This window comes from Lycium barbarum, chromosome 12 (assembly GCF_019175385.1).
Source record: "Lycium barbarum isolate Lr01 chromosome 12, ASM1917538v2, whole genome shotgun sequence".
In the NCBI taxonomy this organism is placed as follows: Eukaryota; Viridiplantae; Streptophyta; class Magnoliopsida; order Solanales; family Solanaceae; genus Lycium; species Lycium barbarum.
Genome location: NC_083348.1, coordinates 47698327 through 47707222, shown reverse-complemented (window position 1 = coordinate 47707222; position 8896 = coordinate 47698327).

Here is an 8896-nt window from a genome sequence, read left to right as displayed (position 1 = left end):
ATGAATACGAATACGAGTAAGAATATGCATATGAATACGACTATGGATACGAAATGTAAATGAGTACGGATATGAGTACGGATACGAATATGGACGTATGTACACAATCTCCCATTAGCAATGGAAAGTCCCTATGAAAAGCAAGTAAGTGCTTATGGCGATGATACTCCCATCTCCCATCTTATCCTATTTTTAATGTTGCTTATTGTGCTTCTATAATGATGTTGATCATGCTTTACATACTCAGTACATTCTTCGTACTGACGTCCTTTTGTTTGTGGACGTTGCGTCATGCCCGCATGTGGCCTGGGATACAGACTTGATCCATAGCTACATTCTCAGGGACTACATAGCGGAGCTCCATTTCATTCGGAGCCGCAGCTTTTGGTATTGATTCTTTTGTGTACAAACTTATGGGCATAGCGGGGTCCTGTCCCGCCTATATAATATGACATACTCCCCTTAGAGGCTCGTAGACATGTGTATATAGTTAGATGTGTTTGACCTTGTCGGCCTATATTTTGGATGTAATTTTGTTAGCCTCGTCGGCTTATGTACATTGCTATGGGAATTGCTATTAATGGTGATATGTATATTTGTATTGTGGTTCACCTAGAGGTAAATGTGAAAGTATGATAAGAGGTGCCCGGGTGGGTTAGCACCGGGTGCCTGTCGCAGCCCTCCGGTTGTGTGGATACGAAGTTCCAGCATCACAGAACAGTTAGGAAAGCATTGTACAGGGAAGCCTCAAAGGCAAAAGCATTCGAGCCAGAACCTACCAACATCTTGTCGATGGAAAAGAGTGGAGTTACCAATTGAAAAGGACTAAAATGAAAGTGAAATATTCATAGGAATGCGATTAATTGATGATACAAATGTGTATGATGATGATATGAAAATTCCAGGTATAGAATGTTCAGGAAATGATCAACATGGAATTATTGATTATCTAGTAGCTTTGGTTACCCGATTAAGATGTTCAGTTCTCTACTAGCACATGAGGATTAGTATATATAGAGAAACCTAAAGAATATAGATTACTTCAGTATTCCTTCCCACCTTGAGATAAGTGGATAAGTAGAACACACTTTTTCGTCGTCCGATGATATGTCATGAGCATGTATATTAGAACCTCGAAGAAAATTAGAATGACCATTTAGTATGGATTGAATTTGCATATGGTATTAGTCATCATTCCAATATCCATATCGCTCCTATGAAATTCTATAAGAATGGGAGGATGTTAGATTGTTTGGATTTGGAATATCATTCTGGAGAAATTTATGAGAAGTAATAAGAAAGGTAAGTATGAACCTTGGATACCCTAAACTTCGCAAGACGATAGTCGAAGGACCTACTAGATTTACCCCAAAAATCAAAATTTGTATATTCAGTCTTTTACATATCTAGGCTTCGCAAGTGTATTAAGAAATTCCACCATAGTTGTACCAATTGATGATATTTGGAGTATTGACCAATTATCGTACGAGGAATATATGATGTCTAGGTACCCTCATTTGTTTCAATTTCCAGAAGACGTTCAGACAGAGACACCATTATCCTCAGGTATGTGATGCTTCTTTAAATGATTTCTTGGTCGTGTGTGTCCAATATGGGTATTGATGTTGTAGCCCTGTGAAGCATTGTATATTTTGGGTTGTTGTGACAGGATGGTAGTAGTACAACTACAGGGGAAACTCTGGCAAAATTTTCATAGAAATCCCTAAGAGCTTAACATTCGAGGACGAATGTTCCTAAGGGGGGAGGAATGTTACACCTCGAAAAAATTTCGCGTCGTTTGCGTTGTAAGTAACGTAAGCTTGGAGAATTCATGGAACTCATATAGGTTAATGAATACTCTTAAAAAGTGTTAAGAAAGAGTCTAAAGGTTCTGGGACCAAGCAAATCGAAGAAAATAAGTTTGTCGAAAATTTGAAAAAAGGTTGGAAGCATTTTGGAAAGAAATTTTGGGTCAACTTTGGAGGGGTATATCTCCAGGTATATCAGGAGTTTTGAGGTATTTCAAGAGCCTAAAATGAATTTTGTCGAGTCTAGTTTCCAACGCAACAAACCGTTCATCGATACGACATCGGAATAGGGAGTTATGGCATTTTAAAACGGACTGTTAGAAACCCATGAACCTACGCGGACATTCTAGGAACCACTTAAAAAGGCCCAACAATTTCGGCCCATTAGCCCAAAACCGAATTGGACTATTATATATACCCCTTAAGTCATCTAATTCATCATTTTTCATTAATTTCTCACCATCTCTCACATTCAAAACTCTCTAGAATCTCCCATAATATTCATCCAATCTCCAAACCTCTCTAAACTTATCCCAAATCCTCTAGAACCTTCTTCCAACTTCTACCATGCACATATATTCCTACAAGTCTATATTACAATTTTGGGTCATTTTTATTTCATTTTTAACATAGCCTCAAGTCCTAGGAAGTCCTAGAAATTTCTCCAAACATATTCCAACATGTTTCCAAGCCCAAACCAATGATCAAAGTGAAGATTAAAGTGGTTAAGGGTTTCCAAGTGAGGTCTACACTTGTATCCTCTTCTTGAAGATGTTGGGGTGAGTATTTTTAAGGTGGAGAAACCATGGAATTGAAGTGTTCTTGAATTTTGAGGTAAGATTTCATATTAGTTTCATGGTTATGAGTTTGTTTGGTAATTATGTTAAGATTTGAGGAGAAGATAATTGGAGGAAAAGCTCAAATATGCAATTGATGATATTTTGAGTCGTGAATTAACTTGAGTTATAATTATTAGTATGTTTTGAGCACAATCTTGTTATGAGGGATAATAATGATGTTCAGGAATTGTCGTATACGAGTATATAAGGGGTTGTATGAAGTTGTTGTAATGGATTGATTATGAAAAGAGGTTTTGGGATTGAATTGAGTATAGTTTGAATGCAATCCTTTGATTATGGAATTTTTGATGTTTTATTGTCTTTTAGGAGTTGTTTTGAAGATTGAAAGGAGTAGAAGATATAGGGGAAATGCTGCCCGAATTTCGGCAGATTCTAAAGGGGTTTAATTTAAAGACTTAAGATAGGCCTATGACAATAAGTCTAATAGTGGTATGAACTCTCTTGAATGTAGATTTACGAGCTTGGGAGGCCAAGCGTTAAGTAGTTAAAGTTAAGGCGACCGATAAGGTATGTTAAGGCTAGTCCCTTTCTTTCAAAAGGCATGATTCCTTTGTTATGATTCCATATATGTTTCCATAACCTTCTTACTTCCGAAAGTTAGAAATTCATGATTCTTAAAAGCTTCTTATGATACTAAAGATGAGATGTTTTCTATGATGAACATGATGATGATGATTTTAATTCTATAAATTCCAAAGCTTATGATTTTAATTCTATTATGAGATTAGTGAGCTTATTTCATGATTTTCTCGATTTTATTCATTGTTGTTGGTCTTACCTTATAATAATTGTTCCTTCAAGGTGAGATATAGCGATGATGATTGTTCCATAATATAAATTGGAGGTGACCGATCTTACATCACTCCGATAAAGTAGTAACTTTTATTTGGGCTCTCGTGCATGCTACCTTTTTATATATGTATACGAATATATATATATATATATATTTGTGTGTGTGTGGGGGGGGGGGATATGGGGAAAGTTGAGGCGTTATATATGCAAAACCACCTGATCAGTTGGTATATTATGATATTGTCCCGGACGCGGGATATATAGATAAATGGATCGGGCCATTCATTATGCGGCAATATATAATGATATGTCTATGGATCGGGCTACACATTCCGCAGCAATACAAAATATTTATGGATCGGGTTGCATGTTCCATAGCACTATTATATATATATATATATGAGGAATGTTTTTTTTTTAAACAAAGCCAAGCATGCATCGCATCCGCCTTTTGAGGCAATCAGATGTACAGGTTATCTTTATCTTATGTTATGTTCGACCTTTCTTGTTATATTGTTATCCACGCCTTACCTACTCAGTACACTATTCGTACTGACGTCCCTTCTTATGGACGCTGTGCTCATGCCCGCAGGTAGACTGATCTGACCCATAGGAGCTTCATCAGTGGAATCTCAGGAGCGCTCCATTTACTTCGGAGCTGCGGTATATTGGTATTAGTCCTTATGGTCACTTGTGTTCTATGTAGAGGCTCGTAGACATGTGTGTGTACAGTTAGACATTTCATAACTTTATCAGTTCATATTGTTGTATTATATTATGGCAGCCTTGTTGTCTTGTGTTTATGGGAAAAGCTGTTGATGATTATGTAGAGATGTGTCACTATCTTATAACATGTGCCCTTACAGAGTATGACGCCCATGAGATATCTTTGTGGTCCACTCAGAAATGATTATAAGATGTCTGTTTAGAGGTGCTCGGTGTGTTAGCTCCGGGTACCCGTCATGGCCCTCTGGTTGGGTTGTGACAGTGACTCACTCTAAGCCTCATTCTGGCCTACAACTATCATGCCCCGAACCTGGGCCTGGACATAAAAAGGCACCCGGTGCATGATCTGCTGGACCCAGCAAACCATTCTTGACTGAACTAAACTTCTGGAATATAATTGTGCAGAATATAACTTATAAGTATGTTGAACTGCTGAAAATTCTGACTGAATGTTATAATTATGAAATACTGAGATAATTCTGAGAAAATAAATGTGTAGCCAATACAGATAACACAATATCTCAAAATACATAGTAATTGTTTCTCTAGTCTATGAAGCCTCTGAAGAATACTGAACTGTTTACCGGCACAAGGCTCCCGACATACGTGATGGTCTAACATAACTGAATAAATGAAAATTAAAGCAACACCACGAAGGAAACTGGGGCCCGCCAAGCAACTTATTCGAGTGAGGTCCTAACGAACATATCCATCATCTTGTGAATCAGTACTTGCGTCGTGAAATGCATGCCCCAAACATAAAGGGATGTAAGTATATTTGAATTCTATGTAAAACTAACTAAAAGAATAAATAGTTGTGGGTGCTCCAGAAATGGGCTGCCTAAATCAATAACATAAGTCATATCTGAATATTGAATATTGAAAACAACTGAAACTGAAAACATAATCATAACTAAACTGAACATAAGGATCATAATCATAAGTACCCCTTACTAAACATGGGAAATCACCTGTTTGACTGAGTTCATAAACTGTGGACTCTGGCCCAATTACAAGTGCATAATTCTGTGACCTGGGCCCAAGTATACATACATATAATGTAACACCCCGTGCCTTCAGACTAAGGTTTTACCCATACTATGGGGGTATAATGGGCATCAAGAAAGAATCAGTTTTTCTAGTGAGGTTGTCGAAGGGTTCGTTCGAGCGACTATGACCTCTTTTTTAATTGGAAAGTTGGGAAAGTTCCATTGATAAAACTTGTAGCCCTTAAAAATACCTCTATCCATATAAAGGTCGGGCCAAACGAATCTATATACAAAAATTTATGCACATTCTACGAAAGATGGAAATGCAAGGGCGCTGCGCGCACACCCGCATCGTACGGGTGGCGCACACGCAGCACTCTGCGTCACACGTGTGGCGCAATCAGACCCCCCTCTATGAATCTTACCCAATTTTGTGCGGCGCCCATGAGATGTACGGGTGGCGCATAAGATGGGTTTTCCCACATATTTTGTAAATCTTAAGTATTTAAGGTCGGCGTTTATTTCCCAAGTACGAGAAACGTTCTAGAGAGAGGCAGAACTCGTCAAAGGCATCACGAACCTTTTAAGGTGAGTTTTAATGGTGCTTTAACATTGATTCCAACTCTCCAACGCTTTTATTAAGAAGATTAAACCTTGGAATTCATAGATTATTGCTTGAATCTTCATCTTGGACAAGAAACCCTAGAAACTGAAAGTTCAAGAACTTGATATCAAAAGATAAGACTATTCCTATGATTCCTTATCTATACTAGCATTAAATACATGATTCTTAAACAAAAACATAGGATTTCCAAAGTAAATCCTTCTCGAGCACCCAAAGCTAGGGTTTTGGTGTTCTTCGTCAGAAACTCAATTTAGTTTGTTAGATTGAAGTGAATACAGATATATAAGACAAACTCTCTACATGAGGGAATGTTATTGATATTCCCCACACCTTGTTCATCATGATTATTACGAATTACATCAGAAATAAAGATTATACCCTAGTTCATGAAAAGTTCAGAACTTCTATCCTTTGAGAATATAGTTTCGTAGTTGTTCACGATTATCATTCTGAATATTGTGAACTCAGTATATAATTAGTATAAGCTCAGTTTTTACATCCCATGAGTCTCAATCACAGACCACGAAACGCTTATGTAAAAGTACTGCTTTAAATCCCATGAATAGTTCATGAATCCAAGTTTCATTTCAGTATAGAAGTAGTCGGTATTTCCATATTAGAATCTCTATATGAATTCATGTTTCATTATCTCATATCAGTATTATAGTAGGTTTTTCTCAGATCCATGATATAAATTGTTAAATGATGAACACATTTATTTGCGCTCGATGCCACAGTTAATGCATACGTATACTTGGGCCCGAGGACACAAAATTTTTCACTTACATATGGGCCCGAGGCCACAGTTGTGAATTCTTATAAACATATGATTTTCCCATGTTCAGTGTGGGTTACTTATGATTATGATTCTTATGCTCTGTTCAGTTATCCTGTTGTTTTTTATTCTGTTTCAGTATGACTTATGTTCATGATTTGGGTTGCCCATTCCCTCGAGCACGCTACAGTTATTTATTTCTTTTAGTTGGTTTTACATACAATTACAATTCAAATGTACTTGTGTCCCTTGTTGAACGGGGCAGCATTTTACGATGCAACTACTGATTTTCAGAATGACGGATCGGTTCGTTGGGATCTCCTTCGTATCAGCCGTTTGGTGAGCCCCAGCTTTCTTTGGGGCATTATATTAGACAGACAGGTATGCAGGGGGTCTTTCCCTAGTAAACAATCAGTATTTCAGTACTCTTCCGAGGCTTTCATAGACTAGAGTAGTAGTCAGTCAGTACTTTCAGATATTGTGTTTAGCCGTATTAGCTACACCTTTATGTTCTAAGATTTATCTCAGTATTTCTTTTTTGTAAAATTCAAACAGACTTTCATTAGCTCTGCATGTTTATAAGTTACATTCTATATCAGTACATGTCCCAGGCCATGGTTCGAGGCGTGACACATAAACTGTGGCCTCAGGCCCAAATACATGTGTTTATCTTTTAGCAATTTATATCTTGGATCTGAGAATCATACTGTAATTCATAACATGGAATGTTGAGCATTACTATTCTGAGACATGGAATCATGGACTATTTATAGAATTTAGAGTATTAATTGCTCGTAAGCATTCTAGGTTTTCATGACTAAGACTCATGGGATATAAAAAATGATCCCACACTGATTATATACTAAGTTCACGATGTTCAGAATGACGATCATGAACGAACTACAAAACTATATCGTTTAAAGAATAGAAGGCTTGAAGCTTTTCATAAATCTAAGGCATAACACTATTTCTGATGCAATTCGTAGTAATAGTGAAAAATGTGGCATGGGGAATATCAACAACATTCCCGCACGTAGAGAGTTAGCCTTACATACCTTTTTAGCTTCAAAACCAAAGAGAAATCCAAACTTTTGATGAAGATGTCTAATTCCTTCACTTGATCCCTTGAGAAGGGTTTTCTTGAAAATCTATGGATTCCATGAGTAATAATGTGTGTTAAGATGAAGAAATCATCAATTGTTACACCTTATCTTTGGCATACGTTAAGATTTTGTTTTAAGTCGATTGTCATAGGTCCCTATTGGAAATCATTTGGAAAGTTGTGTATGACTATGGGTGTATCTCGGAGTTATATAGGTTTTTAAACATGTTTGGAAAAGAATATGAAGGTTAGACGTCAAACGGATCGGAAAGAATAGGTTTCGCCTGAAAATTGGACCAATGCATTTTCACGGCCATTTCCATGGACCGTGAATAATTTCATGAACCGTGAAAATTGTGTTGGGCCATCGTGGAATGGTGGCAGTGGGTGGAAGTCACTGGAAGTGTTTCACGGTCACTTCCACGGACCGTGAAATATTTCACGGCAGTGAAAGTGTACTGTGAAATTGAGGCGGTGGAGATTTTCTTCCTCGATTATAAATTAAATGGGCATGGTTTGGGGCGCATTATTTCGCCAAATCAGATCCCTAGTGCCTCTCCAAGATCATTTAACTATTCCCAATCATCAATAAACATCTCAAACTATTTCAAGAGAAGATCAACGTTAAACCATAAGCTAGTTCATGGAAAGTGATTGTTCTTGCTTCTACTTGATGTTATGGTGAATATGCTTTGGAGTAAGTTGTGTGAGGTTAATTTCTTCAAGTTATAAGTTATAACTTTCACTTTATTTCCTATGTTGAGTTGATTTGGAGGTTTATCAAGTCTTGAAGAGAATCATGGTAGAAAAGTCATAAGGTGTTGTGTTATAATTATTGGCTATGGATTGAATTTGAAATGAATTTTTGGATTGATTTGAGTCTAAATTGAATATAATCTCTTTACTATGGTAATAGTTGATGTTTTTATTGATGTTTTGGGAGTTGTGTTGGAATTTGATGGAAGTAGATGATATAGGGAAAATGCTGCCCAAAATTTGTTAACTCACCTATCAGTTTAGCTTGACCTTATGAGTGTTTCAACTACTTAACCTTAGTGTGAATCGTCTTGAATGTAGATTTTCTAGCTCGGGAGGATAGACATAGAGTGGTTAAGTGGATGACGAGGTATGTTAAGGCTGCGCCTTTCCTTCTTTTTGGCATGATCGTTACGAACAAGACGTACATGTAACGTTAATCCTTAACGGTTCTACTCATAGA